The sequence below is a fragment of the Ostrea edulis genome, chromosome 3, assembly GCF_947568905.1.
Source record: "Ostrea edulis chromosome 3, xbOstEdul1.1, whole genome shotgun sequence".
Lineage (NCBI taxonomy): Eukaryota > Metazoa > Mollusca > Bivalvia > Ostreida > Ostreidae > Ostrea > Ostrea edulis.
This window is the reverse complement of record NC_079166.1, coordinates 29882223-29905064: the sequence shown is the minus strand read 5'-3', so window position 1 is coordinate 29905064 and position 22842 is coordinate 29882223. Positions and strand designations below refer to the sequence as shown.

At 35.4% G+C, this 22842-nt stretch overlaps 1 protein-coding gene across 1 annotated transcript in view; it reads right to left on the bottom strand.

Annotated features, from left to right (window-relative positions):
• The window catches only part of LOC125677290 (lachesin-like), a 46223-nt gene extending 24766 nt beyond the window's left edge, over window positions 1–21457 (bottom strand). Inside the window, exons 1-3 of the mRNA XM_056160442.1 lie at window positions 21376–21457; window positions 21222–21257; window positions 10643–10737 (exon numbers count right to left, since the gene is read on the bottom strand). The gene's annotated coding sequence lies outside the window, so the exon portion shown is untranslated. The remainder of the gene's footprint in view (window positions 1–10642; window positions 10738–21221; window positions 21258–21375) is intronic.
• Between the last annotated feature and the right edge of the window lie 1385 nt (window positions 21458–22842).

The following is a 22842-nucleotide window of genomic DNA, read 5'->3' as shown; positions in this document are numbered from 1 at the left end:
TACACAACATAGTACCCATATTAATGCGTATTAAATATTTTTGTTCTTGGAAAACTATTCCATTAGAGGTTGGATATGGTTTCGTTTTGCAAAAACAAAAACGTCTGAGTAACATCGGTTCCTCAGGGCGATTTACTACAAATGTTGGAGAGGAAAACCTACGACTGGCGATGAATAATAATTCGGTATAACAGAGATTGGAAGAATCAGTTTTGTAAATAATTAACCATGTAGAAGTCGAACCCTACGTGAATGCTAGTTGTGCGCAGACACCCCTCACTTTATACCGTTTGTTCGCTCTAGAGACTTCAGCTACGTCGTTTGCAAGTGTTTATTACAGACCCTGAAGCGTGCTACTACACCCCCAAAGCGTTTCGTTTCGTTCCGTGCAAACCGTTCACCGTACCGTGCAGACCGTTCAGCGTTTCGTGCAAATAGTTCGCCGTTCCGTGCAAACCGTTCACCATTCCGTGCAGAACGTTCAGCGTTTCGTGCAGACCATTCACCATTCCGTGCAAATCGTTTCGTGCAAGAATCGTTCCGAGTAGGAACAAGCCACGCCCATAGAAACGTGCAGATCGTTCACACCACGCCCTTAGAAACGTACAGACCGTGCAAGTCATTTCGGCATGGGATGTAGGACAGGTAAACATTGTTGGGAATTTCACAAATTATTTCAAAATATCTCTTAGACGGGCTTTCAACAATGAGCATCTGCAAATAATCGAAAGAAAACAATTTATTATAAAACCACCAGGCAGAGCAAAATCCAATAACATTTTCTCAACCTTGGTAGTTTCTAGCAAGTGTAGAGGCATGTATATCTCTGCCCTCGTTATCTTTTTATTTCATTTTTTATTTGTATATAGGAATAATTCATTTGTCTTGTTACATTTGTATGATCAAGTTTCTCTTTTTAAATAAAAAAAATATTGTCATCAAAATTGTTTATCGGAACTGTCTGCATAATGCAAAGACCGACCCGTGTATATGTTGTGTACTCTACGCAAATTCCAAGGTCCTTTTTTTTATTGAAATATAACAAAAAAGGTGTTTATATCCTTTGTCTCTCAAAAATGAATGCAGTTTTCCTTAGATTTAAAATTGAGGCAAATGCAACAATCTACATGTAATTAAAATTGGATGTAAGATCCGCTCCCATATCTGTTGATCATTACTGTAGTTAGTCATTATTTGTTTTATTTATTCATTTATATGATTTATTTCTCAATCTATTTCAATCATATTTTGATTGTTTCCTTTTTGTTTTGTATTTTCCCTTCTTATCCAAAGTGACAGGTTCATATCGACTGGCTAATTCTATGTCTAGATGCATCCCTCTTCCAGCCCGAGGATATGTTCCAGTCTTACGAGAATTTCTAAAATCATTTTATCTGTTGTCATACATTTATGTAAAAATGTATAGGTTTGTTCAAGGTCTGTCATTGAAAAGAGGCCTGGAAATACAAATTGCACATGTGTTTTAACGGCACTCAGATTGAATGTACAAAATAGCGATGCAGACGTGACTTTTTCAATGAATTTAATAGAGCAATTAATAAATAAAGCTGAATAAATATTCCATTACGATACAATTTATGCATCTTTATTTTCTTTGTTTCCGAAGTTAAAATATATTTTTTCCTTTTATTCCAACGTGTTCGTAAGTCATTAAACTATTCCATGTTTAAACTAACCCCAGGATGAAACAAATAAAGTCGAAAAAAATCAAAGCGTACAGGCCATGCCTAGCGTTTCGTGCAGACCGTTCACAACCCTGTCCCCGCCCAAAGATATTTCAATCTTTCCTAACGAGAAATTTCTTTAAATCATTTTATCTGTTTTCATTTACGTACATATGTATATAAAATGTATAGGTTTATTCACCATCTGTTTTGGGAAGAGGCCTGAATATACAAATTGCAAATGTATTTTAACGACATTCAGAATGTACAAAAATAGCAAAACAGACGCGATCATTTCATTTTCAGTTTCAATGAATTTAATGGAGCAATGAATCAATAGAATTTCATTAATATTCCTCGACGATATAAATTTTGCATATTTTTCTGTTATTTCTGAAATTAAAAAAAGAATCCATTTGTTTTCATTCCAAGGTGTTCATAATTTATTGATATAATAAGCAAAAATGAAATTTACCGCGTCGTACATGAGCAATCATTTTAAAATGAATCATTATCATTTCTTTCTCATCCTTTTTTTAATATCTAGAATACTGCAATTATATTGAAAATATTTGAACCAAATAATACCGAAAAAATCAAAGCGTGCAGGCCACGCCTACCGTTTCGTGAAGACCGTTCACAAAGCGTGCAAGCAACGCCTACCAAGTGATCATGCAGCGTTTCGTGCAAAGAATTTCGTGCAAACCGTTCCCCGTTCCATGCAGACCGTTCAGCGTTTCGTGCAAACCGTTCACCGGAACGTTCCGTGCAAGAATCGTTTAGTACCGTTTCGTGCAAGTGGTGTAGTAGTATGCTTCAGGTTCTGTAAATCAAAATACATCATGAATAAATTTCCTACTAGGTACTTTATAGTTTCAACTAAATAAACTGAAAATGCAAATTACAACATATTCGATTTTAAATGGGTTGTATTTCTTTAAATATAAGATCAACTGGAAAAAAATAATTCGATACCCGCACATTTCACAAAACGAGAAGCAACGAGCGAAGACAAATTTATTAAACTTCTCAAATTGATATCACACCTTCTAAAGATTCAATATCATGTACGAAGAAGAAGGGTTTAATTATGCTTAGTAAATATTTTAGAAAAATCTAGATAAATTATTTTAAATACCGTTCAAAATTTACACTTATTGTTCTTTTTCTCTCAATCTTCAATATGGGCCATTGTAGGTTTTTTTCTGCTATTGAATTTCAATATTTCTGAGAGAAAATCTTACTATTTACTTTCTAATACACGAATGTACTTTGAGTGAAAAAGTAAGATTTTCATACCCAGAAGTCAACATCCTTGTCAAGAATCCTACACGACAAGAATTCTGAAAATTCATCAACAATCATGTTACATGTCGGAGTGACTTCGTATGTTACAGACTAAATATTTATCAAAGTGATAATTTTTAACCAATTACAAAGCCTATTTCAATTTCAAATACAAAGCACCCATATGTAAAGATAACTCAGACTTATCAACTAAAGGGAAATGTGATATGTTAAGGGGAAACAATAAAGAAATGCTGATGGTGAAAAAATATATACTTTGTTTGAAGAATCTAATCATCTTCAATATAAAACATTTTACCTTGTACGAAGCTTCAAGATATATTAGCTGAACTCTTTTTTACATTCTTACGGGACAGAATTAATTCAAAACCGTTTACATGAGGAAAAAAATAACTTGTTGTAGCCCTCGTCATCTGACAAAGTTATTGTTTACCACAACACTATTTTTTAAGGACCATGATTGATTGATTGATGTTTTCCGCCACACTCAACAATTTTTCAGTTATCTGGTGGCTCGCAGTTTTTTATTGGTGGAAGAGAGAACCCAGACACAATGCACCTGAGAAAAGACCACCGACCTTCCGAAAGTAAACTGGGAAACTTTCTCACTTACAGGCGCGAGCGAAATTCGAACCCGCGCCGACCAGAAGTGAGAGGCCGTGTGATTTTGAGCGCGATGCTCTAACCACTCGGCCACGGAGGTCCCAAGTACGATATCGACGTTATTGTTTCAGATTCCCCATTGAAAAAGTTATGATTTACAGTACACTATGGACTTGAAGTGTTGGTTGTGGATTATCGTAAATTCGACTTTGGATTTTTTTTTCATTTAGAATCAAACATCACGTGACTGCAGTTATCGAATATGGAATAATTGCATTATACTATGACTTTAACATAATTTATTTCATGGTTATGGGTATTTATCAATGGGTCGCTGCACAATACAGGTAGACGAGAGTGTACTTATTGTTTATTGTTGAATCAGCATTGTTCGTGGGGGATTATATTCGTGGATTTCGTGGGTCACTCCCTGAATTTACGTGTCCTCGAACATTTTTTTTAAAACCAAATAGAGTTATCTCTCCAAGTAACATCATATCGCTTACTCACGAAATTACGTCATCACGAGCCAGCAAACTTAGTTTACCCACGAACATTGGCCCCTACGAACTAAAATTATTCCACAGTAATACAGGGATTTTGGCGACGGGATCCAAAAGTGACCCTGCGAAAAATTTACCGGACAAGCGAAATAAATGACTGGAAAGTAATTGCACTATTGATACAAGCCTGTGCAGACAAATGCACAAGGTTATTTTCAAGGGTCATGCGGTTTACGGTTACGTTCGGGTTAGACAGTTTATTTATAGAGGTGACCTCTATAAACTTTTTACTGGTGACATATTTATGGGGACCAATATACTAGAAGTGTTCTATTATGTGGCACGAGTCTGTGAACATTCTAATCACCCTTCATACAGTATCAAACTTTATATTATATTCACAACATAGGAAGGAATATCTCACACTAGAAGTCGCACACATTATGGTGATATCAACAAGACAGAGGATCTCAAGGATCAGTATTCAACATCGACAGGAAACAATATCTCAAACGAAATTTGCACACATGATCGTTATAGTCAACAAGATCACGATTCAATTTCGATACGATGTCGTTGATATTGACAAGATGGAGGATATCAGCGGTCATGATTCTATATCGATACGATGTCGTCGATATCTACAGGAAAGAGGACAAAAAGTTGCATGCATTATTCAGCAGATAGTTAACACGATAATAATTCGATATCGATGATATCGACGAGACAGAAAAAACTGAAGATTCTAAATCAGATATTGACTGTAACACCCCAAATCGTCAACCGTCCCAAATCGTCGCCGGCGACGGAGATATGGGTGCGGACAGACAGACAAATCTATGTACCCAATTGAAAAAAGGGATGCAATGAAATAACTTCTGTGTAATCTATCCTAAAAACGTCAATAAAATATTAGCAGACGACGATTTAGGACGGACGACGAATTGGGGTGTATAATAGTACATCCCAAATCGTCGTCCCTAATGATAGTGCAATCTTGTCCCAAATCGTCGCCGCCGACAATTTGGGATGGGGCGACGATTTGGGGTGTAACATCGACAAGACAAGAAATCTCAGCAATCATGATTCCATGTTAATACGGTTTCGACTAAACATTCTCTTCAGTACAAAACCCAGTATGGTTTATCGTACTGATATCGTTTCAATATTGCCGATATCGTATCTACATCCTGTCTCGGACATAACTCACAAGTGTGTGTAGATTAAAATTTGTTCAAACTATGACCCCTTCCTCCAGGCAAAGGCGAAGTCGTGATGCACAGGTAAATGAAATTCTTGCGAAAAGGTCTTTATCTCAATATCCATAACAAAAGAAGGTACTGGCAAAAATGAACCCTTCTGTTACTCAAGTAATGAAATTACCACGTAAAGACATTACATAACAGGTTATGTCATCAGATATCTTCCAGTAATCAAGCTTTATCTAATACCATCACAATGAGCAAGGGCAAGATCGTGGTTTACACTGTACAAAATACTATGATTCCTTGACATTTTTATTGAATGGATTGGATAATTAAAAGAAGAATTAACAATGATTCGTTATATCACTAAGAATTATCAATATGGAATATCATCAAATTTAAAATATCACATATTCGAATTATCTAAGATATTGTGTATCTAAAATTCAGTACCATTGTTTTTAATCCATTTCGTGAACCGTTGATTTGATGGGGGAAATCAAAGTAATACAAAAGAGAGATCATTCGTGATACAATAATGAGCATGAATTCCTGCAAGACTATCACTATCTACAATAATCAACGCTGTTTTCTGTAACATTTATTTTACATCAATTACACAAATACACCTTTCTGAATTGAAAATAATATTTCACCCCAATTTGAATTATCACGCAGAACGATGCTTGGATTTACGTGGAAATTAGTTTTACCGGAGGCCAACCCCTTCACTGCTCAGTTTGATTATTCAATATTCATGGCTAGAGGAACATATCTTTACAGAAGTAAAACATTTCCATAGAGCCACATCTTTGCGAGAGAGTCTCTGAATTATCCTCGCAAAGCTTATCATGAATATAAAGACAGTTTGTCAGCTTCAGAAGATTTTTTAAAGAAAATTTAAAGAGGGGAAAACCTCTTGATGTGTACACTTTAATGTCTTCAACTAAAGCTCAATATTATGATGAACTGAAGTCAGCTCTGCTTCGCAGGTTCGAGATGACTGAAGATGGGTTGAAAAGAAAGTTTAGATCTAGTAGACCAGAGGTAGGTGAGACGTTTACTCAATTTACGGTAAGATTGGGATCCTAACTCACGAGATGGATTGAGATGTCGAAGGTACCCAATACCTTAGAGATAAAGTTCTTATTTTGTTGCCTACTGATAGCAATAACATACTTATGCAGTGGAAAGGACCTTTCACTATTCAAAATAAACTAAATAAAGTGGATTATCAGATAGAAGTCAATGGAAAACTTAAGACCTTTCATGTTAATTTGTTGAAACAGTACATCGATCGTCATGATCAGGTAAATGTGCTTCTTGGGGATAACATATTGTTGTCAGTAAATGCAGCAACCATCAGTGCTGATGAACAGGACGTAGAATGTCTCAGCATCCCTGATGAAGAAACTTTTCACAGTGTTGACATCAACGGAGATTTACAGGAAAGTCAGAAGAAAAAGGTAATGGAAGTTCTGAGTAGGTTTTCAGATGTGTTCACTAGCAATCCAGGCTGTACCAGTGTGTTGCAACACGATGTAAAGACCACAACAGAGAAACCAGTGAGGATTGTACCTAGACAATTTCCCTATGCCTTGATAGAAATAGTGAAGGAGGAGGTAAGGAAAATGTTACAGTTGGGTGTAATAAAACCTTCTGATAGCTCGTATTCATCACCAATTGTGTTGGTTGTAAAGAAGGACGGCAGTTACCGATTTTGTGTTGATTTTCGATCGCTGAATCGTATTTCTGTATTTGATGCTGAGCTTATGCCAAATATAGATAGTATGTTTTCAAAATTGGCCAGTCACACTTATTTCTCTCATCTAGATCTTTCAGGGGGTTATTGACAAGTACCCCTCACACCAGCGTCTAGGTCGAAAACAGCTTTTCAGACACCACTTGGTCTATTTTAGTTTACTAGAATGCCTTTTGGTCTTGTCACAGCTCCGGCGACATTCTGTAGACTGATGCGTTTGGTACTTCATGACATGTCTGGAGTAGATAACTTCATTGATGATACTTTGATCTATTATATGAATTTTGAAGAACACACTTCCATGCTTACTGAAGTGTTACAGAGATTTAGAAGTGCTAAATTAACAGCCAAACTAAGTAAGTGTGCCATTGCGTAGAATCAGTTAGAGTGCTTCGGACATATCGTAGGACAAGAGTCAATTCAACCTTTTCCAGATAAGGTAAGGCCAGTGCAAGAAGCAAACCGTCCTACTGCAAAGAAACAATTGCGTTCTTTTCTGGGCTTGGTAAATTTTTATAGAAAGTCTATCACAAACTGTGCTCATATCTCTTTCCCACTGACGGATTTGACCAGGAAGTTTGCTCCTAACAAGATTCAGTGGACGGAATCTCGGGAACTTGCATTTCAAGGTTTGAAAAAAGCTCTTACGTCTTCACCTATTCTAAAACTCCCTGACCTTTCAGAGATATTTATTGTACACACATATGCCTTAGATCGGGGTATAGGCGCGGTTTTGCTTCAAGAGAAAAACAAAGTGAAGCAACCTATCGCTTTTGTAAGTAGAAAGCTAAATAAAGCAGAACAAAATTAGTCCACCATAGAAAGAGAGTGTCTCGGAATCGTGTGGGTCGTGAACAAGTTTCACAAGTATTTGTTTGGTCGCGAATTTATTCTTGAAACGGATCACCAGCCTTTGCTTTATCTTAATAGCTCAAAACTGTTGAATTCGAGACTTATGAGATGGACATTGGTGTTACAGCCATATAGATTCAGAATTCGGTCAAATAAAGGAAAAGACAATGTTGGCGCAGATTATTTGAGTCGTCACTAAATCCGTTGTAGTTATGGAAACATTCATTGAGACAGCGAGTATAATGAAGTGTAAATAAACAGGTTTTCCAAAAGTGATTTTATTTGTTATATATATATGAAAGTCTTTGTAACATAAACATTCTAAAGTACTTCGTACTTCTTTAAGGGGGAAGGAATGTCACATTTTATGTCCAAAATACTTTCCCTAGTTTTAACCTTCTACAAAAGAATTAAATGTATATAATGTTATTCCTAACTTGCTTCCATACAGGTAAAGTTAATTATGTTCACCAGGTCTAAATGTAGATACCTGTGTATATATTCACTTGAAATACCAGTTGCGAGTAGTTTGAGCGTAGCAGGCAAGGCGTGCACAGAGATACTTGGCACCCAGTGTTTTGTCTATTGAAAACTTCACTTGCAAATTTCTCCTATAAACCAGAATGTCATCGCTTCACTTCTGAGGTAAGTTTATCTTTATTCAATATATTTAGTAAATACCGTAATGCATTGCAAACAGTTTTGCCATTTTCTCTTATCCTACAACTTTATAGTAAAAGTAATATCAAGTTTGCATATTGTACATGTAATATTGTTCCACACGTCATAATGTACCAGTAGTTAGTATATTATATCAAAGTAATGAGTAAATATGGGTAGAACTTTATGCTCATAGAGTAGTAGTAAAGTTACATATGCGTAACGTATTGTACGTGTAGTACAGTGTACCGTGTATATACATTGTATAGCAAAATATGCGATGTATACAGAAGTAGTGGTAAAATGTAAAACCACAGTATTAATGTTATAGTGGATTTATCAAATGTACAGTATGAAGTCTACGTACATAGTAAACTGTTGTGTAACGATACAGTATGTATTCTTGAAATGAGATTGCTATTGTGACAGTTTTGGTTTAATTAACATTTAAATAGTTAATTCATTACTTATGTTTATGCTACTATACATCCTATAGATGATCATTTTTTGTGTAAAGTCTTAATCTGATGTAAATTGTTCACTTTACTATTTTTCTCACATGTGCTGTTTATACTGTTGAATTTGCCTCCATCTTGTCAATCATTCCAAAGTTAATTTGTTTCCTAACTTTTCATTGGTTTAAAGCTAGTGCCTTAAACTCACCAGAAATCGTTTTAGATTTTCACCCTGCAGTTTTCAAAGTCTCTTAGTTAGAGTCATTTTCATTGGTTAGAGTTAGTATATAAACAGTGACAGCAGCAGTTTCAAGTCACTTTGCTAGGGGCTAAAGAACCCACAGGTTCGTGCTCTCTCTCTATTCTTCTCTTGGGTTAAATCCCGGACTGCTCGTGCAGTCTTATTTTTTACCTGTTTAGGAAATAGTCTAAATTCTTTAAGATGTAATTTAGTCCCTGGAAAGAGTCAGACTGGTTCAAGGTTGAATTAGATATCCCTTTACAACTTTACCTTATACAGCATTGTAGTTATTTTTTATGTAGAGAAATTATTGAGCTTAGTGCCTTTTTGATACTTAGGAATTTACATACAGTTTTACTTGTATAGCGAGCCACCATGCGCTTTAGGGTTTGTTAGGTGTTGTATGGAAGCCTATTCCCTTCTCCTTTGATATTATTTAGGCCATAATATTTTCATTTTCCCCTTATTTATTTTTGTTATTTAAATTTATTTTGGTTATTAATTACTCAGTGGTCAATTCATTTTCGTTTTCTAACTCATTTACCTTTTTATTTTATTTACATTTTTGGAGATTATTTTGAGAACTTGTTTGTTATTTGTTGTCAATCAAATTATTCAGTATTATTCTATAATAAATGATATGTTAAAACTTTCAAACTCTCTTCTTATTCAAAGGTGTTGATCAATAATCTAGGAATCTTATATCTGAACCTGGGTTGAACAAAAACAGGACCAGCCATTGTAAATTGACATTGTCAGTGGACTTACTCTGTCCCTTAGTATTACGCCCTTCAGTACAGAGTTTAAGGGTACTTTGATAGTTTTTATGCTTTGGGCAGACTGAATGCACTTTGCGGCCGGAAACAGACTGGTTCCCGTTACAATATTATAGGTCCAAGGTACAAGTAGACCAAATACAGGAAATATTGCCATTCGCACATAATACCTCTGCCCACCAAAGTTTGGGAAGAAGAGCATATGTGGAAGCAGAAACCAACTTTAATTATTTAATGAACTGTAGTAAACAAAAATGTAATCTGTAAAAGTGGAGAAAAAATATATATATTGTAAAGTGTTGTGCAGTGTGTCATTTCTTTTGTATTTATTTGGACAAGAACTCGGTCAATCTGTGACACCATAAACTTTAATAATCTATGACGTCTTAGCTTCTCGTGGGGTTTGCCGCGGACGATGAGTAGAAATTCGTGATCAATACAATGTTAATGAGTATCTCCAACGTCAGCAATGATCGAACCCAAAAATGAATCAAAACCACAGATAATTAATTCCTTGATAGTTATATGTACAACCCCTTTGTAAATCACCACTTTTTCGTACATTAAAATCAACAAAGCCTTATCATCTTACCTTGTAGTTCTCTAGGTCTTTGATGGAACATGGCAGTGTTACTGTGTCCCCAACAACGGCCGTCACGTTGGTGATTGGTACGTCGAAACTTGGATCTAAGTGAAAAGTGTGTACACAAGATAGTTGAGCTGATCTATAGACACAGTTGTATTTTTTAAAAATATGATTTACTGTAATTTGCGATTTACCTTTTTTTCACTACATACAAACTTTGTTTCTTTGGTTGCTTTACGTTCCTATGGCAGATTTTCACTCATATCGAGATATCACCACCTCATGGTGGTAACATACACATTTATACATATAGATGACCCTTACTAGCGATGTATCATGCTAACACCCATTGCATCATGCATGGGACCTCGGTTGTTAAAGTGTCATCGGAAGACCCGCGATTTTCACTACTTAATACTGAGGATTTGTCAACAAACCATGCGCATTACACTTCTTACATCTCTCTCGACAACAGTACAAACAAGGCTTAAACGCACGACTTTTTGGTCAAGCAGCGAAAGTTTTGTACAATGATCCCCAGCGACCAGAAAAACAAATATGTATTCAAACAATCGGACTTTAATCAAATAAGTACGGATTGATTTAATCATAAAAGATATCCATTATTGAAATGTCCTGTACTAATAGTACAATTGTACAGAATGATATCAATTGATTGATTGTATGCTGTTTAACGTCCCTTTCGAGAATTTTACCCTCATATGAAGACGTCACCACTACCGGTGAAAGGCTGCAAAATGTAGGCTTCTGCTCGGAGCTTACTGCCTTTGAGTATGGAGGGGTCTTTATCGTGCCACATCTACAGCTGTGATACGGGGCCTCAGATTTTAGAGTCTCGTCCGAAGGATCGCCCCCATTTAGTCGCCTCTTACGACAAGCAAGGGGATACTGTACTGACGACCTACTATAACCCGAATCACCATGCGATGGGCAATATCAAGAATTGGTCGTCGTTTATAATTGATTCTTTAGAATCCCAGAAAAATCTTGAACATAATTTTAAAAAATAGGAAATATGAAATACATTCTAAGTTTTGTCGATTTTCTGCAAAGCTAAAATGGAGGAGGGACATAAACTCATTTAAGCTTTGGTATATATCGAGAAATTATTTCGAACTTTACGAATCGGAGAAAATGTGTGTAATGTCTAAAGTCACTATACTCTTTACATTTCCTTACACGTCAAATGATATAATAAAAGTGTAACAATTTGACCCTTGAAAATGAACCCGAGTTGTGCTAAACATTAGGACTAATAACCCCAAAGCAATCATGAAGTTTCTTGGGCCTTTCCGGCAAGCAGAAGTTACAGTATTACGATCACCGGATGTACAAAACATATAAAAAGTGGACGGTTCCAATCATTGTTCAAGTCACCAACTGCTAAGGACTGAATGAAGTCCCTTCATTTATAACAAAAGTAATTGTGAGAGGGACAATGAATCAATTTTTAACGTTTCATTTCAAGCTCACATGTATATGCAAAATGGGCTTTATCATCTATACATTCGAGCTAGTTTTCCCGATTGCCGGGAATGCCAGGATGCTGACATGTGGATTAGAAAATATATACCAAATTTGACCGAGGCATGACATATCCCGAGTCTTACAGTCGGGAATGAGATTCTAATATCATATGTAGCAAACTTATGTCACAGACAAGAAATGCGTCCCTTGCAATACTTTTTTTCTGTGACATGCAGTCGTGTAAATTGTCCGAGTGACCCTTACCTAGGTTCCTGTCACAATTTTATACACTGTATAAACATCTTAACAATTTTTATGTAATATGCTTCTTAAAGTTTGTCTGTATTGTCCAAATTCATCCCGGGTTAAGATTGCTACTTCTAAACGACGAGCGTTTGGTGAAAGAGTAATCACTACCAAAAACTTCCGGAAGTATTGAAAATAATATCCAGACAAAATATGCTGACAGACAGATGTATTAACATATGAGTATTTCCAGTCACAAATTGAGCTTGCGGTGGTATTGGTAATACTGTACTTTTGTTTAATTAGATATTCAATATGTTTAAGCTATGAACTATACCCTTCAATACAGATCGCTATCTAAACTGTATATCAAAGAACATTTATCTCATAAAGTCACGGCGCTTAATATCTATCACATGTTTTTAATGAAAAAGATGCGAAATAAAAACATTTAATGTACCTCGAATATCAACTTTGGTAAGTGAGGAAAATGCTATTTTGCTTAGTTTGTTTCTTTCATCCGACGATTACCAAAGAGTCATCACACGAATATTTGATCATGGGATTCTGACAGGAGATTTCTGCACAAATTGCATCAATGATTAATATGATAACTGTTTGTATAGTTGCTACTCTACGTTTTTGTTTCGTTTTGCATCTTGCCTTTAACATCTTTGATCCATGATGAAAGCACTAGTTAGGCACTGCCGGGGATTTATCACTGACATGCATATGAGTCATTAAGGCTACTACTTAAACCAAATGCATCAAAATATCCTGTTCCCCAATAGAATGAGGATGAATTACTTAATGAATTCGTTTCGCTGACTTCTGAACCTTAACCCGAAACGGTCACCTATTGCGAACGACAAACTAGGACACAAATGCGGTAAATATATTGATCCCAAACATAACAGCGCCTAAGACAAAAGCTCATGTCTGGAATTGGTTGCTTTTCTATAGAACGTTCCAGAAAGTATAGTTGTCAAAATTATTTCGGAGGGCTTCTAGAAAACTGATTACGTAAAATTCAATATGGTTCCCTAGATCAAATTGCTTTTCTGAAATAAGTTCCCTTTCTCGATTCTTTCTTAACAAGAAATGAGAATTTCAGAGACATATTAGTTTCTTTTCTTGAAAACTACATGTACAGTTTTCTAGTGCCTTTTGCAATCTGACTGGCGTTGGGTTGATATCAAACGCACTGGCTAGATTAGTCACAAGAAACGAACCTTCCTTTGGTTCAGACCACGCTCAATAGAATGTCTCTATCTATCTCTGTTTTTCCGTCCGTCTGTCTGTCTGTTTGTCGATTTATCTATCTATGCACTAGTACATGTGATTAATAACCAAAAAACCCATTGTACTTGATTTATATACCATGGTCCTAATGGGAATCTTATTGTACAAATGATTGCCTGTAATGTACAGATATAGACTAATAAAGCCAACGCTTAAAATAGATGCTTGCTCCAAAAGAATTAATAGCATAAACAAATTACTTTACGTAATGATCTATTGCCTGAAGACAATACTCGAGAAAATAACTTAACTAGCAGTAGATAATGGTTAAGTTACACTGTAATATCAAGATTTATAGTATTCACAGACTCTCTCCAGATTCTTGGTTCATAAATTTTCTAGAGACATCAGGGGATTTCATGAAAGCACAAAAATGACTGACTGTAAAATGCACTGGCAAATACATGACTGAAATCAAGAATTTGAAATTCTTTAGAACAAACATTGTATATTATTATTTATATTGTCTGCATGCATCACAGGAGGAATGGCTGTCTACGAAATGTTAGAATTTTACATTTAAGGAGTAGCTTTTGGAAATAAAATACTTTACTTTTACGATTACTTTATCATCGCATCATGTGTTTATAAAGTAAATTGTTTTACAAACTTTTATGTAATGGCTAACTTCATTAAAATATGCACGAATTAATACTTTTAGACTTTGATTTACCATTGAAGCAGAAGCTTTAAAACCTCGATTTACTGTAGAACAAATCTTTGAAATATCCTGAATAACGATATCAAAACTGATATTTTATGTAATATACTGTATCTAAAACACATACCCGTGGGTATTCGACAATGCCTGAAGTTATGGTACAAATATATATGATTTACTTCTATCTATATGATTGTACATTATAGAATATACTGCTATCTACAGAACTGTACTTTGTACAATATGCTATCTGTAGAACTATACTTTGTACAATAGACTATCTGTAGATATATACTTTGTACAATATAATATCTACAGAAATATACTTTGTACAATATACTACTATCTATAGAACTGTACTTTGTACAATATTATACTATCTATAGAACTATACGTTGTACAATATACTATATGTAGAACTGTACTTTGTACAATATACTGCTATCTGTAGAACTGTACTTTGTACAATATTATACTATCTATAGAACTATACGTTGTACAATATACTATATGTAGAACTGTACTTTGTACAATATACTATCTGTAGAGCTGTACTTTGTACAATATACTACTATCTATAGAACTGTACTTTGTACAGTATACTACTATCTATAGAACTGCACTGCTATCTAGAAAACATTATTCCGTAGAATGTATTACAATCTGTTTTATTTGATATTAACAAGATCTTGAAAACTAACTATTAATTTATCTGCTTCTAAAAATATGTACCAATGAGCTCAAAGATATTGCACACGGAACATTAAACCATCATCTGAAGACTTTGCCTCTTTATCTAGTTAAATCAAAGTTTAAACAGAGAATAAAGGATTTCACTCAGCATTGTCTGTTTATGGCCTAGCAAATGTGGAAAAAAATAAACACTAATTTGTAATTAATCTGAGGGTTTATTTCTTCTTTATTGGGCTTATACCGTTCAACGATTGTGGGTGGGGGGGGGGGGGGGGGGGGGGGGGCTTTAACATAATCAGATGTTGGCAATAGTACACCGAGTGCTAAAATCAACAAAAGACTTAGTGTACATATTTCCGGGACAATCACCGTTTTTTGTAAACTTTGATCTAAAGTTTACACATAACATAGGCGCAGCTTGGGTTCGAATATTACCGAGGCAGGGGGTCATATCGACATTTTAACAACGTAAAAGGTGTTGTTTTTTTTTACCGAGGCAGCTGCCTCGGTTGCCTCAAAGGAAGCTACGCCACTGCATAAGCTTATGTTATCGACGGCAAAATATTTAAATTAGAATATAAAAATTCAAACATTTTCAAATTATTTGGGCTGAGAAAAAATTCCGCCAGAAATCCGCTATATCGCAAATAAATTAAATAAAAATTAGTGGTTAGCGCTATAACTGTCGTCTGGTAATCGGTGTCCATAGAAATTCGCATGAGGTATTGAGAGCGACTTTGAACCATAGACGTTAGATGTTTATTTCATTTAATAACTTTTAAATTAATGACTGAACAACGATGCTGATTAGATGAAAAATTCGTTTGATTTCTTAGTCAAAAAATTTTCGTCCGGAGTTGATCTGCACTAAGCACGCGGAACTACTTTTCTCTGGAAGGCACCTTCCCCGTTCTAATTTTATCGCTATTTATAGAACGGGAATTTCCACATAAGCATTGTATACGAAATATATTCGTTTGAAGCTACCAAAAATAAACACAACCGAAAATGTTAATAAAATACAAATTAATTTAAAGAATCAGCACACATAGGCTTAGTGATGACGTGGCAGAATAGTCAACTTGACGACGTAGCAGGACACTGACTGGTAGAAGACAAAGGCACTTATATCACTTGAGGCCTAATTATTATATATAAGAGTACTCTTATAGTAATTAGGCCTATACAAGCGATATAAGTGTCTGTGGAACACGACTTACTGGTATGTATCATCTGCTTTACGAGTTCGATAAAATGACGGAGCAAGCAGCGACTTTTGATCTGCGAGATATTAATGAAATTGAACTGCGTTATATGGGGCTCAGTCAAGGAGGGCAATTTAGATGAAGAGATGCTTAGTTTTTTACTTGATGTTGAAAAGGAGCCGAGTCGCATTCCACCGTCCCTACGACACAACGGTGTTCAACGTCTCGAATGCAATGCAGCATACATCCAGTCACCACTTGTTATCTTCCTTTATACCTAATTCAGCTTTTAACCATTGGCGAATAATCCATTTAATTCTGCACAGTAACTCTACCTGACCTGAACGCACAGCCAGTTTTGTTATTGTTTTCATTGTTACCTGTGGGTGAATTCGATTAAAGCAACTCTTGTGACACTAGAGTTGAATTTGCGCATGCTCAGTTAATGAACTCCATATATGAAAATAAAACATATCGTGTTGTGTGGTGTTTGTTTACAACATGGAGGGTAGGAACGCAAGAAATGCGAACTCTGATGGGGAAATGTAATATAACAAATTCATTGTTGTATTTACATAGGCAATTGTTTTATATCTTCTGATTGTCATATACTCATTTAGAATTGCATTTTGTAAAATTAGTAAACGCCAATTACGAAAAAAAAAATCATTATATAGTTTTATTATTGTCTGGTAAATTCAGCATTTCGACAGTCTGTGCATTCGCAAACGTGATTTAAAGTTTCCTTTTAGTATCCAGTTCAATTTTAAGTGTCAGAATTATGTTTCGTATCGTGTTTTTATCGATGCGTTACATTTCTGGTACGAAATATAGACAAAATTAATCTTCACACTACGTTTCTTTATAACACGCCGCCATATTGGAACACTTGTTACTCCTGGTAAAATGGGGAGTATACTCGAGTAACACGAGTTCAACACTAGTGTCTATAATTCGAAATTTTATTTACAACTCTAGTTACCCGTGTAACTCGGGTCGCTTAATCGAATTCACCCTTTAAGTATTCTTACACGCCATTTCAAAAAAAACGTTACTTCAAGCTTTTTGATGAGAGAAACTATTTGATTTTCTATTTTAAAAACATGATTAAATGATAAGAAATGAAACTTTATAATTCTTTAACTGGTCTTGGGTGTAAAGATAATCCACAAAGGCCACGAAATAAACGGCAACAACCGAATTTCCTGACTGTCCGAATTTATAACACCATGTGTCCAAAATAATAACACCACCGTCCGAAATTACAACATTCTACCTAACTGTGTTTAAGTGTTAATATGGGGCATAAATGGCCGGGAAAAAATCCAAAGAAACCCGAGAGCACAATTTAAAATGTTCGTTGAATCAACCGATATACAATATGCTTAAGTTCAGTGGTTAGATGATGAACATTTCCAAAATACATCACATACATGTACTGTCCGAAATATCAACACTCTGCCCTAATAGATATTCAAGTTATATATTAAGTTTAGTTAGCTTTCAGGTAATATAGTTATTTCATATTATTAGTTTGAAAATATTCAAGGCATTTAGAATCATACATAGCTTATCGATATTAATTTCAGGATTAGAATTAGAATTTAGATTAGGGCTGAAAATAAACAATTAGCATGGATACGGGAAGTAGAGAGAAAGCAACAGAGGAATCTGATTTAACTGAGACAGAACTTAAGGAGTTAAATGAGGCATTTAAAGCACTGGGTGTAAAGCCAAAGACAAAGTCTGTTGCAGAACTTAGACAATGGATGGTTAGCTACGCTAAATAGACTACACCTGAATATCGACGGTCCGAAGAAACTTTTAAGCGAGAATCAAATTTATGAACCTTTGGGTGCGATAAGTAGTCCCCATATGACAAAACACATTACTCCACTTCATGCACCTAAATTGCCAGTTTTCCCCGGAGATAAGAAAGGGGATACCTATTATGACTTGTGGTGCTATGAAGTCAAATGTTTAATGAAGGGTGAAGATAAAGAACAGTGATCAATCTCATAACTCCTACAAGCAATACAAAATAGATAGTTGGGCAAACACGGACCCCTGGACACACCAGAGGTGGGATCAGGTGCCTAGGAGGAGTAAGCATCCCCTGTTGACCGATCACACCCGCCGTGAGCCCTATATCCTGATCAGGTAAAAGGAGTTATCCGTAGTCAAAATCAGTGTGCCAAGAACGGCCTAAGAATCGGTATGAAACACGTCCGACAGCATTTGACCCAATGATAGGTTGTATTGACGAACTATATCGTTATAACGACCATAGAATTTGCGAAATGCTGACTTCAATCAAGACTGTTGAAACCCTTGTACCATCAACTTGTTTGTCAGCAGCTTGCCTCGAATTAAAAACTGACTATATGCAGTACAAGTTCTTGCATATCAAATCAGTTGAGATATATAAATACCATATGTAGGTGATAATGGAATATTGCTACATAAATATTGGAAGGTGACGATGGAGAAGCTGAAATTATCCCGTTTGTCAAACAGTTTAGTTGTCAGTTTGCCGTTAATGTATACTTTCAATAAAGTATGAAGCAGAAGTGGACGACTCTGTGGTGTCTTTTATGTCAGCTCACAGGGATAAATCGAATCGACATATGGATGAAAGTTATTATTTTTTATAGACAAAACGTCGTCAATATATCTACATTTCGAATTGAAAGGCAGAGCAAGAGATATTTTCTTCTTACGTAGAACAATTTTACAGAGTATAAGAAGATCAATGCGCTCAGGATCATCAAGGGTTCTTATGCGCCTTGGTACAGATCCATCAATTGTGGAAATCCTTCACAAATTTGACAGCGTATATGGCATAGTAGATGGTAATGAGAACTTGTTACGATAGGATTTAGTTTGTTGGTTGTTGATGATTTGGTTATTTTCAGTGCGTAAAAAGCAAGGTAATAAATATTCTAATCATCTAGACATAAGTCAATTTTTTGATACCCTTTGACATTTGGTGTGTTTGTTTTGTACTAACATTGCACTTGCTGACAGCGACACTGAACACACCACCATCATCATTTAGGTAAGTGATTCAATATAAGCTAGATCGTAGTAACCCTTGTTTTGTTTTGTTTTGGGGGGAGAGGATTTCAGATTTGCCTAAATCATTAAGCTGAGTATCGTGCCACAAGCTGAAAGAAAACAACCATTTGATTTTACCAGCAAACTTCAACAACGTGGTTTTGTTTTTACCGGATGTTATTGCTAGAGTTCAAGGTCAAATGTTTTTATATTTAGTTTAACCTGAATATAAGCTTCCGGATATTCGTGGATAGTGTTTTAAATGTTAATCTGTGTATTATACTCTTTCAACACAAATCTTGCACATGTCATACAGGTTTAAGCGCAATACAAGTATTCGTGAGTAAAAAAAAGATTAACACAAAATAAATAGGCAAAAATGAAATGACCGAAAAAAATCAAATTACCTACTCAACAGCTGATATCTGAATCAGCTGAGCCATGTGACAAAATATTGTGCCAATCTAAATTTACACACAGGGCAATATATTCCTGAGATAACAAAAGTATGAGCTTACCAGTCTTGTCAATGAATCATAGCCACAGACACGCATGAAGACATGAATGACACATATAAGGTCGCAAGGTATCACAAAACACAACATATACCACAACACTGAAGTCCGAGAAGAATGTTTACGTCATAGTCCACAGTTAGAATGCGACTTCCGGTGTATTTCCAACGAATCGCAAAGTCATCAAGTGATTTTTATTCACATCGTGCACGGAATGGAGTACGCGGTAAAACCACCAATTAGCCGACTTCAGGTAGGAAACACGTTGGGCGCCAAATTTGTAACCGGTCTTGGGTAAAGATAATCCACAAGATGGTTAAGGTTGCAGATTCGTTTAATAGTGGGGATGAAAACAACCCAGTTTATGGAACTGGGCTACAACTTCCGAAATAAAGGTGAAGCTCCTTAAAACTCTTTTATAATGACAGTTGTTGGTGTTAACAATTCCTCTATAAATAAAATATGCCTTATACTTTTAAGAACTCAATTAATGGCAACACCCTTTGGAATCTCGTTCAAAACTAGATTTCCTGAACTAGTTCATTAAAACTCAAGGATTCCCGCCAGGACTTCCTATTGGCTAGAACAAAATACCAAAGACCAATTAGATGACAAAACAAGTATGACACCTAAGAGATACATGAACTAATCCAAGTTAAGTATTAACTGGACACTTACAGATTAAACCATTACATTTAAAAGGGGTGTTTATGTTCCTTTAACACACATCACAAAGTTAGTATGTAGCGCAGCGCAATCTGTATTGAAGTGAATGAATGTGAATGAAAATTATATATAAAACTAGACTACGTACAACTACCACATTTGATGCATGTATCAAACGAAACATTGGACGGAAAACTTTTTTCGGAAAGCTTTTTCACCAATGCGCTACGCGTATTAATGAAGTTTTCCGTCCAATTTTTCGTTTGATACATGCATCAAACAATAAAATTTTAAGTTTCATTTCTTAACTCCAATGAGCCTTATTGATTCACTTACTAGTATAACAAATGATAATATGCATAAAAGACCATCATCTACAACTTCACAACATTGCTTTTTTATATTGATGCAATACACGACGTTTCATCGTTACCATTATCATAAGCAAATAATTTGAAGAAAAGTTAAAAACCTCTAACATGATCGTCGATTAAATTCATTTCCCTGAGGCCCCCGGTTTAGTGGCAGGATGTTGTTTCCAAGTTTTCAAAATTGACCCACGCACTGGGCAAAACAAGTATAGATTATATTTTGTATTTTACTTAAATGCAGATTTCTGAAAAGCTTTAAATTCATAAGAATTTTTACAACAAGCGAATGTTTGGAAACGAGCAGTATTCATATAAAGGCTTTTACATGCATTTTCATCTAAGTTACGCACTTTTAGCACTCAATATAATCGTAAAACATACCTTTCACTGCTGGCAAATGAGTGACGACCCCCAAAACTAAACCAAAGAAATTTAACCACATTAATCCAATCATTATATTCATACATCTATCAATGACATTACTAAACTGTGTAAATAAAAAGCTCAACTGAAGAAAACTGTCTTCAAGTCCAACCTTCGATACGGCCGCCTTCTCCCCGACGGGTTGATGTTAGCCAATGGAAACTCGTCTTCACTACGATCCGCTCCGCTTCTCTACAACCCTTAGCTGCGTTATCAAGATTTTCGTGACAACAATTTCCTGCATATGAAATTCCCTGCAGAGCGCGTGTTGCGTCAGAACACGTGCAAGACGAAGGAATGTGTAAACAATTAGTTTGTGTCTTCAAAATGTTCCCATTTAATCAGATTTTTAAATTCCCCATACAACATGATGGTGTGTAGACTGTGCAATGAGGCTTTGCCTACGAAAAAAAAAAGTTTATTAATTTTAAAATAATTTACATATAAAACAGTATAACTCACTGGTTGCAGCTATTTTCATTTTAAAAACACACAAAGCGTGTTGAAAGGTTGAACATGATGTAAACCAAACAGTTTGTTTTTTCCATTCGCTAGAGCACGAACGCCACTCATAGCTACGAAAATTGTTGTAACGCAGCCAAGGGTTGTATAGAAGCGGAGCGGATCGTAAACCCTTGTTAGCGAAGATGATAGAAACTTGCCGGGATTTTGCAATTGATTATAGAACTATTGGGAACTTTTCCGCTTTCTCTTGTGTGTGTGTGTGTGTGTGTGTGTGTCACACAAGCTAAGATGTGCACTTTAAACTAGATCAGCCTGATGCTAATTAAGGGATCCAAATTAACTTGCTTTTGTTTTCAACAGATTACGATAAATCACAGACAAATGAAATTATAAGTCATGCTTGCATTGTTGATACTGACTAAGTCCACTATGGCGAAAGTGTTAAGCGATTTTAGGGCGAACAGTTTCTAGAATGCTTTTATTGACAAATCAAGCATCATTGATTGACTTTTGCTCTGAATTTTTTTATACAATAATATAAACAATTATGTCGAATGACATGCGATGTAAAATTGACGTATTACGGACAATTAATCACTAAATATGGGCGAAAATAATTTGTCGAAATGTAAAGGAATGGCAAACACAAGTAATCCAAACTCGGCAATATGATTTTAGCAAATTCATTCCAGTTCTAGTCCAAAGTGTCAACTATGTGGAGCACTTGAATATGGTGTTTCTCTATGTATAGATATATGCATGTAGTATTACAATGTACATTGTATAATGCATCAGTTTAATTATGTGTTTAAGAAATAAGGATACTTTTATTTTTAAAACAATCAAATAAATGTGAAAATGCTATCATCTATGTTATAATTATATGAATATTTTGCTTTCAGTTATATTTTAACTGCATTTCCATATCTGACTTAATCAACACCCTGTTCGTATAATAGAACTACACGTACTTGATTGCCGAGAAATGCAACGGAAATCGAGATACTCACTTAATCGACAGAAATCAATGATTAATTAACTATGTCTGACCTTTCTAATACTCTGCAATACAGAATAACCCTGAATAATTGAATAAATAAAGAGTTATTTTGGC